This window comes from Esox lucius, chromosome 22 (assembly GCF_011004845.1).
Source record: "Esox lucius isolate fEsoLuc1 chromosome 22, fEsoLuc1.pri, whole genome shotgun sequence".
NCBI classification, from domain to species: domain Eukaryota; kingdom Metazoa; phylum Chordata; class Actinopteri; order Esociformes; family Esocidae; genus Esox; species Esox lucius.
In genome coordinates, this window is record NC_047590.1 from 7,633,648 (window position 1) to 7,659,333 (window position 25,686).

Here is a 25,686-nt window from a genome sequence, read left to right on the forward strand (position 1 = left end):
AACAAGCCTGTGTGTTTGACACATAGGGCACCGTAGAAAATAGAGTCGGGGCAACAATTCTCCCCAACCATTACGGCTCTCTGTAAAATATAATTTTACTTTGGTCATCGCTAAGCTGATGTTTTTGGTTTGTGGTTTTACCTGGTGAATACAGTGAGAACTGGGTCTAATAACGCTTGACCTTCCCCAGGTGTGTATAAGCTAAACATTCTACTTCTGTCTTTATTTAGTGAATAACTCTTCATACTCCTCCACTCAAGGAGAGCTATTTTAAATACAGTTCTACAACTTGATTCCGGTAGTAGCAATTATATTTAATTTTAATGATGTTTAATTATTATAATCACCCCTGGTTTTGTTATCATACTTGTAATTAGATTCCGGACTCATAGTCTTTGATTATGGCTGGCTGCAGTATATACTGTTGGTTTCCTGATGACATTAGTTAGTCATTTATATCATTAGTGGCTGTAATAAATTGAACATTCAGCTTAGTATGAGATCCACCCCTGCTTACTTCATACAGGGCCAAAGCACTAAATCTTTTTGGATATAAATATGGGGAATAAAGTATTTTTTTATATTGTTTTATTGTTTGGGAATATGAAATGTTTACCCTCATTGACCATTTTCCTACAGCGTACTGTCCTTCTTCTAGAGCAAAACTAAACCACATCCTTGTTCCAAAGGCTACTGAAAATAAAACATATTTCTATGATTTTGTAGCTCCAACTGCTATGTTTTTAAGAATTTATTTGTAGGTGCACCTGATTATGGTGATTTTCCACTGACTTCTTAGCTTTTGTTTGATAGCATGGCTTGTAGACATCTTACAGCAAATCTAAACATGCCCATGTGTTCTAGAGACTCCTGATTCGAATGAAGTATATTTTATTGAAAATTTGCTGAAACACAATACATAGTGAAAATACACAAAATTGAACAACCCTACAATTAAAAATGTTCTAGTAATTATTTACAGAGGAAGACAAACCAGAAGAAAGATATAAAAAAAAGGAAAGATTCATAAATATACATACTGTACACATTAAATCCTATACTATGAAAAATAACTAAATACATGCATACACTCACAGTCATATACTTATACATACATACATACTGTAGTTAAACATACATGTTTATTCATGTAATCCAATATTGACTGTTTTAACACTATCTCACACTCACACTAATTTTAAAAGACGCCATGGCCCTTTCTTTTTATAGTCTTCTGTCATTTTCGGACTGTTGAAACACTGTGGGTCACCCATCTAAGTACATGTCTGCATGTTGTAAACATGTTTTAATGCCTCCATTATGTAACTACCCTCCCCTAGGTGGGTTGAGACCCTTCTGTCTTCACTCTCCAGATGGGGAGACTCTAGGAATGCCTGGACCCTCGTTCCACCTGTGTTAGTGAGTAGGAGAGCAGCTGTTGGCTGATTGGCCGACCGGTTCTGGGGCTGTGGGCTGAGAGGAGAGCAGACATCAAGGAGACCATCACTAACTGACTGACTTCTGATCTGTGGGAGGCTAGAAAATTAAGGAAGATTTCTTCCTTAAAAAAAAATAAAGAAAACATCATGTTTATTTTATAGTAATTGTTTTGAAATGATCACAGTAAACCTCTTAGAAGTACATTCTGATGGTGCCTGCATTTTTCCGTGACTTACCGCAAAAAAGAAAATGTAGGCCTTGTTTTGGAATTGATACCTGTCACACAGCCCCGATTTAAATAAGACAATGTTGTTCTTCACCAATGTCACAAATACAAATAGATTCCACCGTTTCTGTTTTTACGGAGCTTTCCTTGCACCGTAAACTATTTCAACAGCAATGATTAAAGATTAACTAAGAGAATTACATTTCAAGGCTGTCTCTCCTAAAAAATGACTTAGTACTGAAATAAGCAAAATATATATATATAACTGTTACGCCCCCCACTCTTGGAATGCTCTGCAGAAAACCCTCAAGTTGGAGGCTCTGGTGCCTATAACAGAGTTCAAGCATCTGTTAAGTGACGGTTTACGGTTAAATATGATTGCTCTGGGTATTTCGCATATGTTTAATTTTGTGTATTTGGTATATGTTTGTATTGCTCATCTGAAAAAGAGATTGTGGTCTCAGTTTGATTCTCCCTGTATAAATACAAATAATTATATTTCTCATGACTTGTGCGTCAATAACAGTTTAGGCCGTTACATTCTTAGTTCTATACTATGTGCTTTTTCTCAAAAAAAGATTATTGTGTCTCAACGTCTTTTTTTGTGACAAGACAATATAAGAAAAGGTGGCAAACCTGAATGAATTTGTTTGGTCACCACCAAGATAACTTTAAATCTAGACTCTGTACCTTCAGAATATGTAACAAAACACGATGGGGTACTGCTAGACTGTTAAACCAGGTCTGACAAGACTTGGAAACGTTTCTGTGAAATGTGTCTTTTCCAGGACTGTATCTGATGAAACACTGCATTCCAGAATCTCTATATAACACAATGTATGAATGCCTTATAACAGTCAGACATATTAAAACAAACTAACGAAACAGAAGTCTTTACCTTAAACACACACCAAGCTGTTTATGATACATTATTATGAAATCACACTATCCTGAGCCGAGAATATCAAAATTTGTTGGTGTTTCGGGCCCAGTTGCATCATGTGTGTGTATGTGACCACTGACCAGAATTCATCCAATATAATTTGCTTTCCAACGGCTCAGTGTGGTTGAGACCAAACGGAAACCAAATTAGAATGGATCAATTCTGGTCGGTGGTCACAGCACGTGCGGTGTTTGCTAATTGTCTAACATGCTCATCAGCTTGTTTAAGGCTCTACTCATCTGTGCTTTTTGTCAGTTAAACAGATGAGCATTTACTGGATAATCTCAGTTGTCCGCCAACAAACGGCTCCCAATTAGAAAGCTTTTGTAAACCACAGATAAAGATGAAATCAATGGCCCACACTGACTGTTCTTCTAGATCAAAAAGAAAGTGGCTCCCAATGTGATTTAATCATGGACATCCGATTTTGTATTTGCTCTGTAAATCAATTGGATAATTTTCTTTTTGAATTTAAAACCACGAAAAATCCTTTTGAAATGTTACTAATAGCATTTGGGGAAAAGTCCTTTATTGACTTAAGAAACCACTTAGTTGTGTAGTACGTTGTTCTGATGCTTTGTAAACCTGTATTGTATCAGGTAATGTAAGATAACAGACAGAATCGTGCAGTTCTTCGCCTTATACACTATGGTTATGTAGGGGAAGTTACACAGGAGAGGAAAATTACAGGATCTGACGTGTTACATTTTCAAGCAGTTCTTATGCCCGGAAAGTAAATAAGAGTGATAGTGAGTGTGGTAACATTAAGACGTGAATCCTCATCATTAAACCCATTTAGTGTCTCACAACATCACTGTGGGGGGGGGCAGTCCACCTCCAAAGGGAGTTTCGTAACCCCCCCCCCCCCCACACACACATTTCCCCAAAACAGATATCTAGCCTGACCTAGACTAACATCCTGAAACTTGAAAGAGCAAGTTAAGAATTCCCAGTGATCCCAGGCTGACTAAAAAGGCATCAGTGATCACACACATCAGTGTGTGCAGGGGCTCTGGTCTCCGTGCGTTCCCGGTCCAGATGGCTCTTCTGAGGGGCACCCTGCTGAACACAGCACCAGAAGACAGCGCCGGGGACTTGCCCTGCACTCCTAATGAGAGAGGCCGTCTGCTCTGGGCCAGGACTCATACGGCCGGTAAGCCCATTCTTCACATGGTTCTGGCTGTGTTTGGCTCTTAAGCCCAGACCACCTGTAGGGCCCTCCCTCTCAATTGCTACCAGCTGACTTCATCCAATAGTGTTGGAGCATTTGGGGTTTTTGCCATTACTGGATTAATGAACTTACTGTATTTCATTTAAATCTAAATACATATCATTAAACACAAATTAATATCCATAGTTGGAAAATGCATTGTACAGTAAGATGTGCAGTATGATCTGAGTGGTTTCCAAATGTACTGATCATTTTTTTTAATTTTATTTTATATTTCCTTTATTTATACAAAGAAATCAAGGTGAGACCCATGTCCTGTTCACAGCTGAGCCCTGTATTGCAGATAATAATAAAAACATACGAATAATGTAAAAATAAATGTAAAATTAAATGTTTTCTGTCTATCATTTAAATTGCCTTATGGGCACCGGAATCCTAAGTCATAATATTATGGGAAGCATGATAGTCAATAGCAGTTCTTCGTTACTTCTTGTAAGCTCACAGTGTCTCTAGGACTAAAAACCCTCTTGAGAGAGTTTGATAACTGACGTTTGTTTTTGAGTTAAGATAATATGGAGGTTTTCTTCCAAACAGCCTTCTATACAAACATTACCAAGGCCCTTCTGGATGTCAGGGGGTCCCAGTCTCTGACAAAGACAATGAATTTCACCAGTTAATACATCCAGAGGCTTCAATACTGGCACTGTGTATACACAGTAAAGCACATCTCTATAATTAAGCACTGACATAAGTGGCCTGTACAGTGAGTTTCTGTGGTGAGATAACAGACATGATTTGCTTCTATAACAAAAACATCCTCTTTACCAACTCAGCTGTGTTTGCTTTAAAAGAAAGATTATCATCTAACCAAATCCAGAGTTATTTCTAGATGGGCGAACGCACGCTATGCTAAGTTATTACAGAATGTTTTCCGGTGTGGACAGGTTCAATCGAGGTCGAAGCAGACTAAGAGGTTAAGCCTCTCTGGAGGCTATAGAAAGAGAGAGGTGATGTTGACATTTACGTAACCAATTCAGAAGAACCTCTGGTCCGCCCAGAGCACCCAAGATGAAATGAGTGACGGCAGCCCTCACAGAAGCCAGATAAGCGAGGGGGTGTCTGTCAAACGTCAGAATCTGGACTTTTTTTCCCACCTCCTCTTTTGATGCCATATATTAAGTGCATGTTGTCATATTTATTGGAGGATTAGAGACCAAGCAAAATTTCAAGCGATATTCTATTGAGCTGAACCAGACCTTTTGTGTGAGGTGGTGTTACATTTCACCAACAATTTCCCAAGCTAGTTATTTAAAATAGATCATGAAGGCTAAGTAATTAGTATTCAACAGCGTGCCCTATCTCCCTTCGAATCTATCTATTCTCTCTTGAGGGTTTCGGTAAGAGAATCTCCTTGCCTGGTTGCACCTGTTAATCTGGACCAAGGTCTGACAAAATATGGAGTCGGTCTGATTTATGTTGCCTCGTCTGATGAGCCAGCAGGGCCTGGCAGATACCTGGACGAGGAGACATCCACTGAGGTGGAGACAGAGAGAGGCAGCCTGATGTTAAATGGAAAGGATCTCCAGTACGGCATGACCTTGGCTGTACTTTCCCTGAGAATTAATCACTTGAAATGGTGCATTATATTACACATCCCTGTTTAAAACTTGCATAGGGATTAAGCTTCCGTTTCTTTGAGCTAAGTACATTGGCAAAACACGTTATGTTATTGGTCCTGGGGAAATACCAATTGTGTTACATTCTTTAGAGGTTTCCAACCAGAATGTGCCCACTGTCACAACATAATCTTGTAGTTAATCTAAGGCATGTATATTCTAGGCACCACCTCAAACTGAGCTGTAACACTGAGAAGAAGCCAATTCCATAGTATTTTATAGTTTCTGAGCTGACAGGTGAAGAGCTTGTCGGACTTCATAACAAAACATCAATAGTAGACAACAATGCATAATTTACTCAAATACACCTCTAGTATGTCTCTAAACCAGTTTTCCTTACCTGGGAATGCATTTGGTTGGAAGCCAAATTATTGATTCATCATTGTCTCATTCATCCCCTCTCCATCCACTCTGTTAGTCTTCCCCCAGACCGTTGCTGTGAAGGGGAATACAGTTTGTTCTGTCAGCCTGGCAAAGTAAGGGGAAATAAATCAATTCACCGTAGACCCGGTGGGTAGACTGTCCTGTCAATCCATAATGCACATGCTGACGGAAGCTCGGTTGCCACTGCTCATTGTTCAGTCAGAACATCCACCACGAATTCACCTGCAGTCGTGTAGACAGACATTCAGCGGGTCAGAACAGTATGACCCCATGCTAAACCCCAAATGGCACCCAAAGGAGATCTCTACAGTGCGCTGTTCAAGGAGTAAGGAGACATTTGTTTTATTTACTCACGCAACACGATTTGGCCTGATGTGTTTCCTTGTATAACTTCTCATAGGCAGTGGAGTAAAACTCGTCCGGGTTTTGGCTCGTTGGGATAAGGACAGTCTTTTTTACTGGTTTCGGTGTCAAGGGACGAGTTTGTTGAAGCAGTCTTCTGGCTTCTCTGCCTTCCCAGTTGTTTTTTTTTTATCAGTTCAGCTACATGTTTGTCTACTGCCCTAAGGTATATTTTCCTAGTTAACGTTGTTTTTAAAGCGTCTAACAGCTTGAGCATGATAGACACGCACTCACACACAGTCTTTCAACTGTTTACCTTCTACTCATTCCACTCAGCACACTCTATTGTTTTACCTTAAACTTTAAGCATCGCCTTAAGCCCACTGCAACGAATCAAAAACATACATGCCTGCCCTTACTTAGCAGAAGGCCTCATGTCCTCGAGAAGTGACACATTAATATGACTGTTGAAACTAATGACTATGTACAGTATGGGTGCATGTTAGACCACCCCCAGTCATGTTGCCGGAGACAGACGAAGCTACAGCGTATGACGTTTTCCTATCAAGACTCAGAAAAAACGATGTTCCATTTCAGAGTTAACTGTTCTTCTCTTTGTATACTTATCTGGGATTCTGTTCCACAATCCTACAGGTATTAAATGATTCAGACCTAAATTCACATGCTTATCGGGGTTAATATCTCTCTGAAAATGTCTTGTTAGTTCCTTGCTGAACCAAGCCACTGCAAGTGGCGGGAGAAAAGACGATGTTAGTATATATAGTACGTAAGACCAGTTATTTTTGATTTGCATCTCATATCTGTCCGACCATGTTTCTGAATCAACCCCATTTCTCACTGTCATCTTTTTCTCCTTACTCTGCTGTTACCGTGACGACCCGCTAGGCTTTCTTAAGACAAACTCCTTGCCAGCAATTCAGACTGTAATTATCGACGCCAGTGACACCCAGATGATTTATTGTCATTATTCTAGCAGGGGGACAAAATGTAAATCTGGATAATGGCCGACATTTTCAGGTTCAGTGCAGAGAAACTTAGAATTCAGATTGATTCTCAGCTGTCTGTTGGGTTGGGAGTCGGAGTCAGTCAGGAAATGAAATGATGGAGTCTGTGGTATTTCTGTGTGTGTGTGTGTGTGTGTACTTGTGTGTTCATTGCAGTGGAAGGTTGCTCCCTGCTACAGCTTACCGACTGACTGACTGACTGACTGGTTGGCTGGTGAGTGGGTGGGTGGGTGGCTAGTAGAGAGAAACAGTGAGTCTCTCACATCTTTGTGTCTCTCACTCTAATCCAGGTCCCACTGGACTCGTTATGACACTAGAGACGGGACGGGGGGAATACTCCGAAGGAACGCAGTAAAATAAAAAAAAGTCTTACACATTGTAGTTAAGCTCCCATTTGAAACCACCGAGGGAGAAAATGAAGAGGCTTATTATTGATATTATTTGGTACAAAGAACACATTCTTTTTATTCATGCCGAATATTGTTACTGTCACGATTTAAAGGCGTTTGGGAAACATCTTTTTTTTTTGAGGGGCTGTTCCACTGCGACATGGGGCCTGAAACATCTGGATGCAGACCTCCACACTGCAAAGTAGTTTTGTTTGCCCGAAGATGAGAGAGCTACGAGGACTCAATCGGCGACATCCGCCTTGTCTAAGGTGTGTTCCTACTATCACGGATTGGTTAGGGAATTCGATAGCTCCAATACTGAGCAGTAGGCTAGTGTGTAGCACTGAAGATTGATTCTACATAAGGACTCTTGGACTTAGTTTAAGCCATGTTTATTGCCGTTCAGTCAGTTTTGTGGAGCATTTTTGACAATCCATGAACTGTGTACTTAAAAGTCTTGAACAGCGGACGTCTGATCGCATTCCAAGAAAGTGTTGCACAGAGAACAGAGAGAGAGAACTGAATTTTCGCTGTCAAAGACTCTTTTATTTCCTCATGTTCTTTTATTGTTTTTTTGAGTGGTTGATCCCCCCCCCCCAAACGTTTCACTGTAGATATGTTTTAAACATCCAGCTTTGGGCTTGCTTGGTTTAATATGTAGTTAATATATGCATAATATATTAGCAGAAGGACTGTTTTTTCACAATTAATCACAAAAACCATAATTTCAAAGGAACTGTTTACTTGACCCACGTGGGCTGGGCCTCCAGCAATTCGAGTTTCAGCCAATGAGCTTCAGACACTCATCAATTGAGTGACAGATAGCTATATGCACATTGACGAGTTACACAGTCAAGGACGAAAGCTGGCCCGGGCCTGCTCTGTGTCATCCATGAGGGTTCAGGGAGAATAATTTAGTGTACATGTCTGCACACACTGATGAGCTATGACATTTTCAGGGATCTGTTCAGGATCTGAGCTCAACTTTCAGACTGCAGTAAATGTATCTTCATTTCTTTTTTTACTTTTTCAAGTCACACGCAAGAGCAATTTCTGGATTTGATCATATCAAGACAAAGGCCATGTCTAAATGATACAACAACCCAGCCAGTTCACAGTAGTACCACTTCGCAGTAGTATCTAAAACAAAAAAAAACTAACCTATTTGAGACCTGTGTAAAACTACACAAACTATATTAAAAATAAATCTGACTCCAAGTATTGAGGAATTAATCAGAATATGCAGCCAAGCAATATAAATCTATGAGTTGACGGCAAGAACGAGTCCTAAGAACTTAATCATAAAGGCAAATGGATTTACTTCACATTGTAAAATCAATGATTACATTATTACACGGTTTAAATTACAAGATGACACTGTTCCAAGCATGATCCAAGCGGGAGACAGATAAAGTCTATGTGGCCTGAAGGACATGCCCCAAACAGCCCCCCAGGGAGGAGAGAGGCTCAGACACATCTCAACAGGGCACTTTACCACTATGGAATGTATCTTCTTTGGACACTAAAACTCTAGGATGTAGTCTGACCACAGAGAGGACAGAAATGGGGGTAAGGGCTAAGTGTGCAACATTTTCGACAGAGTTCCCTCCACCTGAGTTTTACATGTGAGGACAATTCTGTCTGGACTGTATCAGGTTAGGTGCGCACACATTTTGCTTGATTTCTTCCGTGGTTAACAGCCAAAATCCTACCTGTTATGTCTCAAACATGCCGTGTGAATTCATACACCACGGAAATTGTTATGCAAACCGAGAGAAGTCGATCTAGTGTTTTGTTCTCTCTCTCATAATGTAAACAAGGCCTCAGTCCGTGAGGCTGTGTGTCTCATGAAAATGCAGCAACACTCAACAGTCTTAAAAGTTGTCTCTGTGTCCCATATAGTACCCTACAACTTGTACATACTGTGTACAGTATACGTATGTGTTTGTGTGTGTGTGTGTATATATGGGCCAGGTAGGGCCAGGTCCATAGAAATCTGATGTCTTGCATTATCTGTAAGGCCGAAGTATAAAGGACAGATGCTGTATCGGTATTTAATCCTGCTGCCTGCTGAGGGTTTTCCCTGCACAGCAGAAAATGCTAACATTACGTGTATTTAATGTTGAACAAGGCTTCTTAAGTCTGTAATTTACACTTTAATTGATTTGCCCTTAACATCCCATGAAAACAATCCATTCATTATTATACAAATTACATTTCTTGTCGCCCGCAGAATTATTATAATTTTCAAGACACATAATTTGTAAGGCTTGTTATGGTAAATAGCACAGACCGGTGTAACTCGACGACGTGTCTTGTCAGACGTCTTCAACCACACCCTTATCCAGTCTGTAAAACCGACTTGTTTTAAGCAGACAACACTAGTCCCTGCGCCCAAGAACACCAAGGCAACCTGCCAAAATGATTAGCGTCCAGTAGCACTCGCTGCTGTAGACCTGAGATGCTTTGAAAGGCCGGACACAGCTCACAGCAACATCGTGGTCCCGGACACCCTGGACCCTCTAGAATTCGAGTGACGCCCCGATGAACCGACAGATGATGGAATCTCTGTTGCACTGCACACGGCACCCTCCCGCCTTGACCAGGCGACCACCTGTGTGAGAACGCGGTTCATTGACAGTACTCGCGCGATCGAACCCGTAGCGCCCTCAGAGCTCATCGCTAAGGTTGGGACCCTGGGACAGAACACCTCCCTCTGCGACTGAATCCTTCTATGTATATCCTCTATACCTCCTGACGGAGCGTCCCCTAGGTGGTGAGGACAGGCAACGACACGACCGCCACTCCCCGGCCGCCACGACCGCCACGGTCTTCCTCCCGTGTCCGCGAGACTCAGGAACCCATCGCGGGCAACAGGAGACGGAGCCAGCATGGCCCCCGTCCACATCGACCGGGCCTGAAGCGGATTGGACGGACAGCTTTAAGTTCCTCGGTGTCCACATCACTAAGGAATTAACGTCATTCACACGCAGCCGGACGGTTTGGTGGAGTGGCATGTCAGTGCCTCTTTCCCCTTCAGACGGCTGAAAAGATATGAAATAGTGTAATAGCCAAGCGCCTTACGCTACCCCACGTCTGACGGGATCAGTTCCCCAAGTCCAGAACCAGTTGGACCCTGTTCACACACGTTCGCACACAACATGCGCTACTGTGTATTATCCATCCTTCACTAGACAATCAGAAGTATTTGGGAAATTCCCAGTGTAATTGGTATTGGCTTAATCAGCTTAGTCTAGTGCATTTAGTGTTTGTCAGCTACAAGCCAGTTAGCTTTTTCCTTCTCTTTTCTTCTCAAACAGGCCTTAAAGGGGAATAACGACGAAGATATAATATCTGTCTAAGCTCATAAATCACTAGAAGTAATTGTTGGACTGTCTCTCTAGGCGCGCGACTCTGATGTTAATGCTTCAACACATCCCTTGCTACAGACTGAAACTTAAAACTGTGAACTCTGTGAAACGTGTAGTGAGGAAATGAACTGACCAGACAACTGGGGAGCATCACGAAGGCCTTGACAGCACAGAATCGTACATATTATATGGAAATAACGCCAATATATACGTGACGTCATGTCCCACATCAATCTGTGTGTGAGGGTATTGAAAGAACATTTGGGTAACACTGCAACAATCAACTGTTGAGCTCATGAATTTCCGCTGTGGCAAAGACAAAGCGCACGAGGCTCTGCTCTGCCAGAGACGTAACCCTAGAAGCAGGTGAAGACCCTTCTTTTAGGCAGCAAAAGCAGTTTTTGACGATTGAACGCTAGGTTGTATGGAATAGCGTTCCCTGATGACAAACTACAAGCCCTCTGCTGTAGTGGACCCTGCACCAATAAACACACCTAAACAGTTCTGATGTATAAACCAAGGCCCCTCAATCACCAGGACACCACGCTATCAACATGGGCCTCCACAACATCTTCCAACACCTCGACAACCCAAACACGTACCCCTGGATACAGTCTGCGGACTTAAGCTCTGCAGTAAAGACCGTCATTCCTCTTCTACTACACAAACCCTCCCGGCCGAATGGTTCCGACTCAATCTGTCAGCGAATCATTGACTTTCTGGTCAACAGGACGTAACACAGTGATGTGTGCGCGCATTTAAAAATCTTTGTCCCCTCACCGCTTGATTCCCTACTCACTGCGCACGACTGTACCTCTAACAATGCATTTAACAAAAGACCCTGGAACTAAACAGAGACACTGGATATTTCCACATCAACTGTAGAGTCCCGTCATCACATCCTCCGTCACGATCCGCCACCTGACCAGTTTCTTTGCCTGTTCCGTGACCATCTGTCCCATAGAGACCAATAAAACTACTCTCACCACATAAACACACCTCCAACTGTTAACTGTTAACAAATGGCTGTTCTATATTGTACTATATTTTTCTCACACTGATCGTTTCGCTTGCGTAAAAAATGTTCAGTACTGAAACTGTAAATGTGTACATCGACTATAAATCCACGCAACACACTCTGTGTACATTTTGTGTTTAGAAATGATTCATTCTGCCCCTTCAAGTTGTCTTCCAGCGCCAGCACCACCACACAAAAATCTACTTAGCGATAATTAAAGGTGATATTGATCCTTGACTATGGCAACACAGGGTACAGGCTTGCCGCTGAAAAGCTCCTCAACAAATTAGAAGTAATTTACCACACTGCCTTACGCTCTGTTACCAAGCCCCCTTCAACCCTGTGACCTTTAAACTCTGGTTAAATGGCCCAAGCTACATAAATTATGCCAGCCTCTGTGGTACCAGCTTATTTACGGTTCCCCTAAAGGTGACCACCAAAGGAGACTTGTATATCATTTATTATGGGCCTCTTGTACGCACTGCGATTGTCTGCCCAATGGTGGAATGTAAATGTGCCATATGTGCTTCTGTGTGTTGTACTGTCTCCATTTCATTGGTATGCCTTTTTCTCAACTGAATTACCTGCTTTAACAAACAGTGAAATTAATATGCTAACACAAAATTATTATATTCATCCTTTAGAGGATTGTTTTTGTTTGCGGTCAAGCATTAGCATCAACGGTGATGCTAAATGAAAGGAATGACTGAGTATTCAGTATGCGGCTGTCATATCACCGACACTGATTTGTGATGCAAACCCTATGTCTATTGTTAACTTTCTTAGCGCAAAACAATCATCAATGTATAACTGAGAAATGTAGGGAACTGTATAATATCACTGAACCTTTTTCATTTCCTCCCTCTCATTTAATGATAAAAAACAAATGCAGTTTTATTTCTCACACTTAACGGACTGTTTCTTTCACAGGGTTTGGGTTCTCTCTTTGCCTTCTCTGCTCATCTGTGGGCAAATGATAATGCGCCTATGAAAATGTGCCATCTTCTATTTATAGAAAATGGCTGCATGCCAGGCTAATAACTTATGTCTGACATTTCTGAGAGAAGTGAGATTGTCAATTTACTGCTTGCAGAGCCCTACACTAGGCTAGCCCTCCTCTGAGTCTCATTGAGCCTGCTGCTCGGCTCATTGATATACTAAGGACAGGGTGAGGAGAGGCTGCAACTGAAGACAGTGTTCACTAAAAACAATTCTATACTAGTGTGTATATAATGTGAACACAGAGCATGTAGATGTGTTTCTCCACACTGTTTTTGATGCTGTGTAGGATTGTATTTTCAATTTTGAGCTGAGATCGAACACAACCACAACCTCCCCCTTCTGTTTTCATTGTTGCTTCCCCTGATTCTTCACTGATCAGCTTATAAATCGTAAATGCAATCAAATGTAATCAGAAACGATGACAGAACATTTTGAGATTCTACGTTACAGAACGTGATCTCAATGGGACTTGCAACAAAAGGTCTTAAACCATCAGAAAAAAAGTACTAATTCAACCAAAAGTAACTAATTCAATATGGTTTGGGCAGTTATACCCCAGAAACCCTAATAATTGAGTTTATTCTCTAAATATATCTATTTTTTAATTTATGAATTACATTTAGACCTTATTCTCAACATAATTTCTAGTTAATTCTCGAAATCTCTTTTCTCTAAATGTGTACACTCCTGGCAATAAAAACATAAAAGAAAACAAGACAAGGAACATGGCAAGCCTAGTTCTGCTGGCCCACGACTGTAAGGGATGAATGTTGTTGTTCCTGGCTAGATAGCTATTTAAACAGCTATGTGGTTGCACACTATACGTGCGTATAGATGTGGTATCTGTTTACTTAAGCATTGTCAAACCAATTAGTCAATACTCCACGGTTCTCAAAACTAGTTCCCTACATAATTAGCTGACATCCAAACCAACAACAGGGTCGCTACACTACATTCAATGCGTTAAATTAGAAAGAGATCCCTGTAAAAGGCTAGCTAATAGCTATACAGTACTTATAATGAGAACAGCTGACAGCTGAATGGCTAACCACTATGCCATGTGAACTACGCTATGTAAATCAAGAGCAATACGTTCGTCGTCGAAGCAGTACGTCATTCACAATATAACCGTAAACAGTTTTACTTTGGGCTTACTATAATGTAGCTACCGAAGCTTGTTGTCAGCAAAGTTTTGGTCTGTCCGGAACAAATCCTAATGCCCAATTGTTTGTCCTTGGTGAGGATCAAACGCCGGTTGCCTACGAGGCAGTCCGCATCTCCAACGAGTAGGAAGGGAGAGAAACGTTTGCTCTTTTTGTTCGGCAGACAATACCACAATCAGGCCTACAGACAGCAGTCTCACGGAACTTATCCGATGCTCAATTGAATTCTTGACCTACTCCTATTAAGAGATATATAATGCTTGGGAAGTTACTCTATAGACCATGTATAACCACACCCCTTCTGAAATTTGAAAGATGCTAAGTAACACCTGTTGCGAAATCATGATTTGTCCGAAGCACCGGAACTAATGCTTCTCAAGGCATGCATGGCGTGGGATTTCTACAGTACCTTTTATGTTTATGTATTCTGTGCGTGAAAGACATGTTCTCCACGTTCAAAGAGAAAGCTGGATTATTCTGACACTGATCAGCATTCACTGAGTCATGTGTGTGAGTCTCAAAAGCCAATCAATATTTGAGATCTGGAGTGAGAGGTATAAGCAGCTCTGCTATCTTTCACTCCTACTGCCTGATCATCTGCTCCTGTCCCATTATGGATGGATGAGTCCTTTGTTGGCGTATGGGAACAAGTGAGCATTTATCCACGGATTTATGATGATGACGATGGGTCTGGAGCTGCCTGTGAAATGATAAACCCTTGTGATGGGAAAACCATCGCTTTTTTTTTTTTTATGTAGATAAAGTGACTGGACGATGGAACCAGATTTCGATGGAGTGGTGTCTGATAGTGATTGATTAGGAAGAAAATCAAAGAGATATGAAAAGAGATATGAAAAGAGATTCAAAGTCATGTACAGCATCAATGTCAATCCTATGAATATTACAGATATTCGGGTGAAATTAATACATTGTTATTGTTGTTATTGTGCTCCTAAGTTACAACCAAGGTTTTGAATGCTTGGTCCTACCAGCAAACTCAGTTTACATCTGATCTGACTGTAGGGTAGGCAGTTGTCTTATAATAACTGACTTAAGGAACCTTTGGTCCTCATCATTTCCATGGGATTCCTCAAGGCACCATTGCTTGTCACTGGTTCATATTTGCACCTTTGGTTATTAACCCTTTAAAATAAACAGTTAAACCTAGCAATCAAGTTGCCTCATTCGTACATTCTCCTTTGACAGATTGGAGTGTTCTTGGGTATGCATTTACTAGCTTTACACACCTAGATGTAGGTGGTTTCTCCCATTCTTCCTAGTAAATCCTGTCAAGCTCTCTGATATTGGATGGGGAGTGTCGTCGATCTGAGCAGTACCTTGTTTTTGCCAGACGTAGCACTTGGCATTAATCCCTAATAGTTTTATTTTCAGACTAGATAATATTTTCCCTCATGTTTTCAGGGTCCTTTTACACAGGGTTGGCTTCCCTCACTCTTCCATGGAGTCTTGATTAATGGAGTACTGGAGAGATGGTTGTCCTTCTGGAAGGTTCTCCAATCCCTGCAGAGAAACTCTGAAGCTCTGTTAGAGTGGCCCTTGGGTTCTTGGTCACCTTTCTGACAAAGGCCCTTCTTGCCCAGTTCCTAAAGGCCAGCCCTAGCATTTTGCTATTTTTATATAACCTTTGCCAGAAATATGCCTCTAAAAATGTGCAACAGGTATGCGAATGTAGAATGTCTGATATAATAATTATGCTAACTTGCCCTTCTAAGCTGCGGAGCTTCTGAAAGTAATTTTTCTTCACCAACATACATAAAGTCAGTGGTATTTCAAAGGCTATCCATTGTGATTGAGAATGCTATCTTTCCAATTGTTTTACAACAAACCTATACTGTCTAAGCTGAATTACTACGCCTTGTAATGAAAATGCCTCTGAACGCTTATCCCCTGTGAAATTGTTATATTATGGGCTACCCAAACATTTCGCCCTTTGTCTGGAGCTTAATGTAAAAAATAGCCCCAAAAAACGTTTTGTAAGTTCACAATGTTGAGCTCAAACCAGACGAGGAGAGGCAGACTCAGAGAAGACAGATGAATGCTGAATTAAACCGTCCTGAACCAAATACAAAGCATAGCAAATGTAAATTATAGGATATAACATCAGGACATTTTCATCCTATAATATAATTTTTTATCTGGTCAGTATTTCAGATATTATCACAACAATCCAAGATCTGTGTTATATCTGACCCAGTATGATAGTATATGACAAAAGTAACAAAACAGGTTTTTTTGTCCAGTTAAATTTTATATAGGGACAGCAGGTTGCCAGTTGTCATTGCTGGGCAGTGATTGGCTGTTTATTACGCTTAAAGCAATGTAATCAGACTGTTATAACTCTGTGAAAGTTAATCTTTAACTTAAAAAATATTAATTTCAAAGATGTGAAAATTGATCCAATGATCTTTCTTAACAAGATGGTGATAGTCTCACACAAATAATAATGAATTTAAATACAAAAAATACAAAATATCAAAGTAAGACGACTCCACTGGTATTGCCCTGGGGTCTCTGTTCTACAGACATCTCAAGGATGCATTTAAGCTGAACTTGGAATGTAATGGGTACAGCAAGATATTTCCCTTTTCCTTTTAATACATTTGAACACATTTCTAGGAATGTGTTTTTTTAATGTGGTGTATTGTGTGTACTTTTATGGGGGGCAATAACAAATTGGGTCCGTAACATAAAATTTGAAGGAAGTGAAGGAGTCGGAGCAATTTGCGAAGGCCCTGTATTTTCACAGAAGTTCCGTGAATCCTCTTTTCAGAGGTATTCCTCAAGGCTCCCCCTGTGGAAATTTGTAGAACCCCCAAAGTTTCTGCCAGGCTCCTTAATCAACAGAAACAATAGTGTGGAAATTACTTTTTTCTTTTCTTTTTGAAAGTATAAATGATTATGACAGAGTGTGATATTATTGCAGCACCAGTCATTTCAGTCATTTGCTGTTTGGTCTGATGAAATGAACTCATTTCACGGTCCGCCGGGCAGTCTGAATCCCCAAATAAGGGTGAATTGTCACTTGCCCAGCTCTTCCAATGGACAGCTTCTCCGGGCTGAGAGATCAGGGAACTACCATGGCACAGTTTACATTAGGACTGAAGATATTTGAATATCAGCTTGCCAGGGAGTTCAGAGCCTGGAAAGTAGATTGACATTTCCTGGGCTCTCCTCACACCCCTAACAAATTAACAGGACATTCCCTGTCAATGCTGCCAATCCACACAGTGTATTTTTTTCCCCCAGTGTATTTTTATCCTTACTAACACCAGGCCCGACACAGAACAAAAGACAAAAAGATTTTACATGGATTCGGGTCGCGTCCGTACGACACTCAAGTTCGTAGCAGAATGTCGCAGAATGTTGGTGTTGTTAAGTGTGCTTGTCAACATGTTGGTTTTTGTTGCGTCTCACCATGTCTCTTTGCGAGATATGTGCTCATGCCCATGTATGCGGGTGATTTGTGCATGTCTGTGAGCTTCTTCTGCTCTTGTTGCTGGCAGCGGAGACACGGACGAGAGAAAGAGGACTCCAAAGTCCCCAATGGGGACGGGGTGGGAAAACAGACAGGCTGGACTGGAGAGAGCGGAGAAGACAGGGCATCATGTCAGCCAGTCACTTCCAATAATTCCCAACCATTAATTGACGCTCACAATCCCGGACAACAAGAATACCCAGTAGGGAGAACTTTTATTTGTTTTTTTGGGCTTTTGGAAAACTGAACTCACGCACAACAAAACCTGAGGACATCAACCAGAACACGCACTACATTTTCTACTGTTGACATGAAGGCAATATTCAAATGTCTTGTAATATCACATTTATGTCAGTCACACCCGGCATCCACAATGACATTGTTTTTATTTGATTTACAAACTGGACCCTGTGAGAGAGTGACAGGGGGGGGGGGGGGGGCAGAGATGGGAAAAGTACATTTTAAAGAGAAAAGTGGACTTCAAAAGTGAGAAGAAAGAATGACTAGAAAATTAGGGGGGGTATTTCAGTTCCAGGAGTCAGCTACCTCCAGGGGCTGCTGTTGCTTCAGCTTGTATAGTATATCCTTTCTGTGGTTCCAACTACTTTACCAGCTAAAAATACCCTTAAATCACCTCATATCTGAGTGAACAACACATTCATCACGCTTCTCCTGGAGACATATTGACATATTGAAACATGATTAGGATCTTAGAATATATAGAATAAGGAAAATAAACACAGTATGGAGTGTCGTTACGCCGGGAGGTATCCAATCAGCCAAGCGGACAGGGAGGGTGACAGCAGATAGAGATATCGCTCACTTTTTTTTTTTTTTACCTCAAAGCAAGCGTCATTATCACCTGAAGGAGTCTTGGAGAGCATGAGAGACATTATCAGGACGTTGTCCGTCTTCTGGGCTGAAAACATTTCAGATGCCGGTTGGTTTGAATGTCCAGGTCATGGAAAATGATACAGAGTACAATATTTTTTTGGGCCTGTGTAATTCATACAATGCCCTAATCTGGCTTTGTTAACCAGAGACTATTACCCTGAGTAGTTTTTAGGTACGGTTCTGCCCAACGTCATATACGGTATATAGAATTTGGCCAATGCTGCTTAATGTTTCAGAGAGCCCCACGTATTCCTTCTTATAGTTTTCTAAACTTAAACTCACTGAAAATATCAAAACAAGGCATTTGTACAAGGTTAGGTATTACAGAATTAATTCACTGTGGTTAGGCAAAGAGGAATTGAAATATCAACAATAATTATTTCCTTCTTACTTCATTATTGTTTTCTTTTCCAGGGCGATCCTTCTACAACACATTTATGGCGATCTGCTGTGCAAACAACTGCTCAAAACAATCTTTAAAGGAAGAAGCCTCTGTTGGGTGGGGCGAATTATAATCTAGAATGGATTTGATCCATAATCAAATTCAACATCTTCAAAACAGAAGGCAAAGTGGATGAAGTCCTTATTGAATTTCAGCGGAGGCAGACGGATAGTCTCGTTTGATGTTTTATTGGGAACATCATTTGTGGTGAGCTCCTTACATGGCCCTGACCTTGACTTGCCTTAACACACCACTCTTCAAGGACACAGCACATTTCTAAGACGCTTTGGCGAACAACGTGTTACCAACTGCAATACCTAACCCATTATAAAGTGTGAGCATTCTCCACTCTGGTATGGAGTGGTATTTCCCACCGGGCCAACAATATCAGCAGCAGCAGTGGATTCATGTTGAGCCAGGGAATGGATTGTAATTCTTAACTTCAACGGGTATCTGGGATTTGTGAGCACTGTGTTTTTTTTTATTTACAGCTATTTTATTGAATGTTGAAATGCAACTACATGGACAGAATTCTGGATTTTACAAACATGATTGATGAGATAATTGATCAGGCGAAAAAGACTATTCTATTAGCTATGCAATATATTTCCCACACTAAGGGCAGCGGTCAACACTGGCGTGTAATATAGTGGATAGTGGCGTGTAACACAGTGGGTCATCCCATGCAGGTGTGCAGAAGCCATTAAATTCCTCATTAAGGCTAATAGACATCCTGTAACTACAGACATTGCTACAATTATGCAATTCCAAGGAAATATGTTCCCAAATGAGCTTCCGTAATGATGCCAGATTTACAGAACAGCTGACGGTGGGAAAATTCATTTCAACCACAAATCTTATCTTAGGCTGAAGTAAATAGTACACTAGTCTAAATGCTAAAATAAATGCTAAATATATTTTATTATTATGTAATCAATGTGAACTTTATTATAATTCTATTGCCATGTATGTCTGTCAAATACAATTTGCATTTAGTTTAACTCACAGAATAATTATTTTTTTACTTGCGTTAAGCTATGCCACAACACATCAATTGTATTTTGTCCACACTCATTAGGGCTACCATACCAAGACGAGGCAAAAACCGGACACTTCAACCCTTTATCCGGCTGGGCATTTCCATAACGGTACTGAAATCACACATATTCCGCACAAACCCTTCTCCAAACCCATCCCCTTCCTGCTACCCATTGTTGCGTCAAACACTATCATTATTATCATTGAAGACGTGAGTCTCCTACAGAGTGTCCTACTTCCAGTCAGAGCTCAATGGGCCCTGGTCAAAAGCACCAGGGTGTCCTTTGTAATGTAGCCGTGGCCAGGACAAGCCGTTAGACACACCGCATCCTCAACCTCTGGGTTAGAACATTTCCAGTGGGGCCTCAAACGGCGCCGCCACACACCAGCCATTAAGAACCACAGAATGTCAGGTTGGAACAAGGCTTTCCACATCCCCACCCCCCCCCATCCCTACCCACCCAAATCCCCCCCGTGTGCGTTTTGTGTACGTACATTTGCTTGTGTGTGTGTGTGTGTGTGTGTGTACCCCTACCCCTCCAGTAGTAACAAGGCTTTGGGGAGGAGAGCCAGTTCCCCCTCCTCAGCATCACCATCACAACAGAGGAAGTAGAGTGTCCCACATAAACCGAGCCGGTCCCATGGGGCCTCTGGGAGTTACTGCGGGGCCCATGCATCTCTCTCTCCCCTGCTCTTTTCTCTTTTTCCAATCTTCTCGCTACATTGACGGTGGGATAACGCTCTAATACTCCTACAACTTTGCTCCTAGTATCTTTACCAAATGAATATGTGCGGTGAGGTTTTGTGGATTACAGTGTTTTGTGTGTCACCAATGGCACTCTGTTGCCTATATATACTTTGGTATGGTACTTTTTAAATAGCAACTAATCCAAAAGGATCTTCATAAAAAGAAACTGCTCGTTTTTTTTTTATGTTTAAACACAAACCATCGCTTACAGCCTGCTCTCTAGCCAGCTCTGTAACATGTTGCTTGAGGCATTAGAAACTTTGAAATGTGGCTTAGTTTCCATGAGGATAATCATTTTTCTATTGCTGGGGTGATTCCTTTTATTCTGACACGGTGGTTTCACCGGTGGGAGATTTAGCTCTGCAACTTTTCAGTTTTTCTTACTCAGCAGATCTGTGAGGAGGAAAGAGTGATATGGCCTGTGGCTGAGAAAATATGCAGACAGATTCCTCCCATTCAGTACCGGCCTATGACTGTAGCAGCCTTGCATCTTGGCTGAATTGTGTGAATTTGGTCAGCGTCTGACTGTCGGTATCTGAGTCTTAACGTTTGCTACTGCCAAAAACAGCAGCTAATCTCCCCGGGGACCACCGAAAACATGATGCAATACATACCAGTAATATACAAGTTCAGTAGAAAGACATAATACGAGAGTATAACATACAATACAAACTGCAGATCCATCCATTACATTGAACTCTGGCATTCGATTCAACTTTGAACAAGCAGGTTTAATTACAGGTTATAACAAGGAGACGCCCAACACAGAAGCTGAGTGAATGTCTCACTAGCCTTTCCTGAGCAGGCCTGTATATCCTAAGCTCATATGTTCTGTAAACACATAACAAAAGACAAGACACAAGTCATTGACTCACACTATCCCTCTGAGTATAATAATAACAACACTGGAATTCATTGATCTCCTGAGACAAGGGTACAGTATAGAGGTAGGCTTTGGAGCTATTGGTATTTAGTGTCCAAACGAACCTTGAATGTGTTGCCACATACCTCCCCGCACAGGCGTCTGATGGTTATGCGCAAAACAATAGACTTAAACATGTTCACCTTTAACTTTCTTGGCAGATATCAGGGGGTCTCTGACATAATTGACATGACACACACTAAAACTGTTTGGCTGCTTTTACTGAAGGGTTTTGTCCCAACTTGCCACCCTGCCTGTCCAACTTGCCACCCTGCCTGTCCAACTGGCCACCCTGCCTGTCCGACTGGCCACCCTGCCTGTCCGACTGGCCACCTTGCCTGTCCAACTGGCCACCCTGCCTGTCCGACTGGCCACCTTGCCTGTCCAACTGACCACCCTGCCTGTCCGACTGGCCACCTTGCATGTCCAACTGACCACCCTGCCTGTCCAACTGGCCACCCTGCCTGTCCAACTGAAGACCCCACCTGCCCAAATTGCAAATTGATCAGTTCAATGGCTGCCTAAATTTAACCCAACTGATCTTCCCGGTCGGCTAATTGAGAAACCTATAATGGGGGATGAGAGGTGTGAAATAAAAGGGAGTGAAATTAGCAGGTCAACAGATGGATTTTTAGATAAATTATATATTTTTGTGATTCATTTGGATTTTAAAAGGTGACAAAAAAAAACAGCTGTCCATTACATTCTTCTCCCCCGGACTGAGGTGGTCTTGCATCTCCTGCTCTGTCCCTGCCCCCTCCTCCTATTGCTCTCTCATTCTCTCCCTCTAGCTCTCTATATCCCTCTTCAATCCCTCTCTCCCCATCCCTCTCTCTCTCTCTCTTCCCCATTCTTTCTGCTTCATTTGCTCCCCGTTGCTCACCTGAGATTGATGCGCTTCTCGTTTGATTGTGGTAATTATCCCTGTCCTGCTGCAGTGATACATTATGCACAGCAGAGTCACATCACATACGGAAGCTGAGAGGGGGAGAGACTGGGTCGCAGACGCTCCAATTCATTTTCCTCCGGATGCCTGCTGCGAGATCCAAGCTACCTGGCGGCGACGCCCGCCAAAGTACACACACACACACACACACACACACTCACCAATATATACTGTTTAGCTCTGTTGCCTGTGTTTACATTACTCAATGATTTTTTTAGTGTAGTACTTTAGTGTAAGAAGAGTCAAACACCTTCATCTGACAGAATGAGAGAAAAAAAGTCAAGGCACTTTATGTTAGATTTTTGGGAAAACTTAAATACATAATGTTGGACGACAGAGAGATCATTACACCTATAGGAATCTAGCACTTTGACAGTCCACCACGGACAAAGGGCGCCAGATTGAACACTTGGAGTGCAGTGTTATGTTAATAACAAAATCTTCTGTGAGTTTGTAAGGTAGAAATATATTACACACTGATAATATTCTCTCAGTGAATGCACAACGCCTAGGCTTCGGATGCAGGGACAGAATTCAGAAGCAGAGCCACTCGCCAGGTTCTGCAACAGCTTGATAAAATTGGCCACGTTGGCCCTGCAGAAGATGTTCTCCTCCTGTTAGTCACATGTATCCAATATGCATTCAATACACTGCACATGATGAGACTTGTTGGAGGGGGATTACTAGATGCATTCTGATACGCCTATACAAAAAGAAGCTGGCCCTTTCTTAGTCCAACTGTCAACACTCAGTGTTATTTTTCTTGCCTCTTTCAGAATATCCTTAACTTTCTGGATTTCTGCATCCATTTTAAAAGCAATCAACCTGTTCATCCCAGCAGCACCAGGAGTTTTACATTTGGAAGCAAGTGTTTTGTGCATTTTCTTGTGGAAATGCCAGACTCTATGAATAAATTAACCGGTGCTTTTTCTCTCTTTTTAAACTCATTTGAATGTTTCTGCTCTCTTCCTGTGAGCTGTTAAGTTGGGTTTTCCTGATGTGCAGCTACAGGTTCTGGTTGCGGTCAAGGTCTCACCTTGTCTTTATCCTGAAACAGTTTGTTAGATTTTTTTATAATGGCCACTGATTAGATGCGCTTGTAAATTACTTGCTTTCCCCCCCTTTAATCTCTATTCCACACAAGCTGCCAATTTCTGGCACTACAATAAATGTTATTTTGTCCTTTCAACAATGTACTCAAAATAACCTCATGTGGGAATTAGCTTTTCCAACTAACCACTGCTGTTTTTTTATTTGATGCTGTCACTGTTCTTGCCAATGGTTCATGCTCAGTGCTTTCCCCCAGATTTTTTCCCCCTGTTAATTAGTGATAGATACGGAAAAGTGTTTCTCAAGCTGGGAGTATGAGGAATATTTATCGACAGATTCAGAAGCTCATAAACAGCCTTACAAAACAGGCCATACTTAACAACGTTTGCTAAAACCATTGGTCTGGAATGATTAGCTGCTAGCCATTTTCATTGGTCAAAATAAAATAAATCCACCCTATCAGGCACTTAACCAAGTTGCTACCATCCAATCGTATTTGTTATACTGGACAAAATGTCAAAGTGTCCACTAGGGGGAGACCATCAAACTGCTCAGCTACATTTTATACCCATGGGGTAAATGGACGTGTGCCGTTTCATTCACTAGGCTACTAAGGCCAAGCAAAATCGAAAATCCACGGGCTTCAAAATATAGGAGGATTGCGTGACATCACAGTGTATCAAGACACTCCATCCATCCATCATCTTCCGCTTATCCGGGGCCAGGATACAGTGTATCAAGACACTGTAAAAGTAAAAGCTGATGACTCTGGGGTCTTCAAATAACGGTCATTCACCCTGTGTTACAACTGCTCATCCGTGGTGGAGGCAAAATTATACACTAAAGCTTGCCTTTTCGACTTTAGCGATCAACTCCAATGTGGCGTTTGCACTGACTTCAAATCCCATTCATTGCAATGTTATGTTTAAGGAGAAAACACGTCCAATTAGAGACGGCCGTGTGACAAATGGATTTCATGAGAGATACACATTCCAAAAAAGTTGGGACAGGTAGCAATAAATGTACAGATAAGGAACAGCTGAAGGACCAATTTGCAACTTATTATGTCAATTGGCAACATGATTGGGTATAAAAAGAGTCGCTCAGAGGGGCAGTGTCTCTCAGAAGTCAAGATGGGCAGAGGATCACCCATTCCCCCAATACTGCGGCGAAAAATAGTGGAGCAATATCAGAAAGGAGTTTCTCAGAGAAAAATTGCAAAGAGTTTGAAGTTATCATCATCTACAATGCATAATATCATCCAAAGATTCAGAGAATCTGGAACAATCTCTGTGCGTAAGGGTCAAGGCCGGAAAACCATACTGGATGCCTGTGATCTTCGGGCCCTCAGACGGCACTGCATCACATACAGGACTGATACTGTAATGGAAATCACACCATGGGCTCAGGAATACTTCCAGAAAACATTGTCGGTGAACACAATCCACCGTGCCATTTGCCGTTGCCGGGTAAAACTCTATAGGTCAAAAAAGAAGCCGTATCTTAACAGGATCCAGAAGCGCAGGCATTTTCTCTGGGCCAAGGATCATTTAAAATGGACTGTGGCAAAGTGGAAAAGTGTTCTGTGGTCAGACTAATCAAAATTTGAAGTTCATTTTGGAAAACTGGGACGCCATGTCATCCGGACTAAAGAGGACAAGGACAACCCAAGTTGTTATCAGCGCTCAGTTCAGAAGCCTGCATCTCTGATGGTATGGGGTTGCATGAGTGCGTGTGGCATGGGCAGCCTACAAATCTGGAAAGGCACCAATGCTGACAGTTATATCCAAGTTCTAGAACAACATATGCTCCCATCCAGACGTCGTCTCTTTCAGGGAAGACCTTGCATTTTCCAACATGACAATGCAAGACCCCATACTGCATCAATTACAATGTCATGGCTGCATAGAAGAAGGATCCGGGTACTGAAATGGCCAGCCTGCAGTCCAGATCTTTCACCCATAGAAAACATTTGGCGCATCATAAAGAGGAAGGTGCGA

At 41.7% G+C, this 25,686-nt stretch overlaps 1 long non-coding RNA gene across 1 annotated transcript; it reads right to left on the minus strand.

The window, feature by feature from the left end:
* Positions 1 to 1,217: 1,217 nt before the first annotated feature.
* LOC117593713 lies at positions 1,218 to 14,325 on the minus strand. Its single transcript, XR_004575108.1, has 3 exons — positions 14,143 to 14,325; positions 5,797 to 5,924; positions 1,218 to 1,473 (listed from the first exon to the last, which is right to left on the minus strand). It is a non-coding gene; the product is annotated as an uncharacterized LOC117593713 (long non-coding RNA).
* Positions 14,326 to 25,686: the final 11,361 nt, after the last annotated feature.